Source organism: Dioscorea cayenensis, unplaced genomic scaffold (genome assembly GCF_009730915.1).
Source record: "Dioscorea cayenensis subsp. rotundata cultivar TDr96_F1 unplaced genomic scaffold, TDr96_F1_v2_PseudoChromosome.rev07_lg8_w22 25.fasta BLBR01000701.1, whole genome shotgun sequence".
Lineage (NCBI taxonomy): Eukaryota > Viridiplantae > Streptophyta > Magnoliopsida > Dioscoreales > Dioscoreaceae > Dioscorea > Dioscorea cayenensis.
In genome coordinates, this window is record NW_024087092.1 from 55,764 (window position 1) to 57,706 (window position 1,943).

Here is a 1,943-nt window from a genome sequence, read left to right on the forward strand (position 1 = left end):
TCGCCTCTCGACTCTCAATGTGAGTTCTCCGCCGTCTATGTCAATCAATGCTTTGAAGTCCACAAAGAATGGTCTCCCAAGTATCAAGGGTACATCTCGCATCCTCATCGACATCTAGCACTCGCAAAGTCAACCGGAAAAAAATATACTTGTCCACCTTGACAATCACGCCTTCAATGATGCCTCTCGGATGTCGTACCATTCGGGTCCGCTAATTGTAAAGTCATCCGAGTAGGCCTAGGCTCACCCAAGCCTAGCTTTTTGGAAGAAAGTGTATGGCATGACGTTGATACTTTGCCCCTCGAATCCGCCAATGCCATTTCCTCACCTAAGTTGCCGATGTTACACGGAATAATGAAGCTTCCCGGGTCCTTCTTCTTCTTCGGCATGTTCTTTTTGCAACACCGCCGAGCATGAAGCATCAAGCACCATCAAGCACTCTCCTCCAATTTCCTCTTGTTGGTCAATAGGTCTTTCGTGAACTTTGCATACTTAGGCATTTGAGCCAAAGCCTCAACAAAAGGAATGTTGATGTGGAGTTGCTTAAACAAACTCAAGAACTTCTTATACTATTCATCCCCTTGGTCATTCTTCAATCTAGAGGGATAAGGGATTCTTGGCTTGAAAGGTGGGGGTGCCACCTCTTTCTTTTTGTTTGCTCCCTTCTCAACCTCTACAACCTCGGGTGCATGTTCTTTTGGCTTCTCACTCAGAAGCCTCCCTTCAACCTCATGACCGCTTCTCAAAGTGATCGCCTTCACATGTTCTCTCGGGTTGGTTTCCGTGTTGCTTGGTAAACTCCCATGTGGCCTTTCAGAAAGAGATTTCTAATTTGCCCGACTTGATTTTTCAAGATTGTACAAGGAGGCGGTGTGATTGCGAAGTGTAGCCTCGACTGATTCAAACCTTGTGTTTGTCGACTGAACAAATCTAGCGAAGTGCTTGTCCAAATCCATCATTCGGGTTTCCAAGCCTGAAATTGCTTTTTCCACTTGAGGGGCTTGTTGTTATTGTTGGAACCCCGATGGCCCCATGGTCTTACGTGGTCCTTGATTACTCCATGAAAAAGTTGGGATGATTCTTCCAACCTTTGAATTGTAGGTGTTCTTGTATGGATTCCCCTTGAGGTCTCATTCCATTACCTACAAAGTCAACATTCTCAACTCGAAGAAACATCACCAATGACGATTGGGCAATCGGAGGGAGCATGTCCTCCACCACAACCGTGCAATTGGTCACGGTCACGCAACTCTATTCGAAGCTATAAGATCTAGCTTCTTACTCAAACTCTCCACTTGGGCCGCCAATGAAGTTACCGCATCAATTTCATGGAGACCGGCCACCTTTTTCTTTTTCCTAGCATTCCGCTGGTAGCTATTTAACCCCATTTCTTTAATCAATTGACGAGCCTCGTCGGGGGTCTTGCTACCTAAGGTACCTCCTACCGCCGCATCCAAGAGTTGCCTTGTACTCGGGTTCAAACCATTGTAGAAGGTTTGAACAATCATCCACTCCGAGAATCCGTGTTACGGACACTTGCGCAGGAGTTCCTTGAACCTTTCCCATGTCTCAAATAGAGACTCCAATTCCAACTCCATAAAGGATGAGATCTCATTCCTAAGCTTTGCTAATTTTTCCTGGAGGGAAATAACGAGCTAGAAAAGCTTCTACTATCTCATCCCATGTAGTGATTGATGCCCTAGGTAATGAGTGTAGCCACTGCTTTGCTTTCCCCTTTAAGGAAAATGGGAAGGCTCTCAATTTGATGGCATCATCCATCACACCATTTATCTTCATCATGTCACACACCTCGAGGAAACTCTCTATGTGACTGTTTGGATCCGCATCGGCCAAACCATTGAATTGTGCGGACTGCTGCACTATATGGATGAATGTCGGCTTTAGCTCAAAATTCTGAGCTGTAATTAGGGGATGCACAATAC

At 45.7% G+C, this 1,943-nt stretch overlaps 1 non-coding gene across 1 annotated transcript; it reads left to right on the forward strand.

Annotated features, from left to right (window-relative positions):
- The first annotated feature begins 1,518 nt into the window (after window positions 1-1,518).
- LOC120254902 lies at window positions 1,519-1,625 on the forward strand. The gene has a single exon (XR_005534802.1). It is a non-coding gene; the product is annotated as a small nucleolar RNA R71 (small nucleolar RNA).
- Window positions 1,626-1,943: the final 318 nt, after the last annotated feature.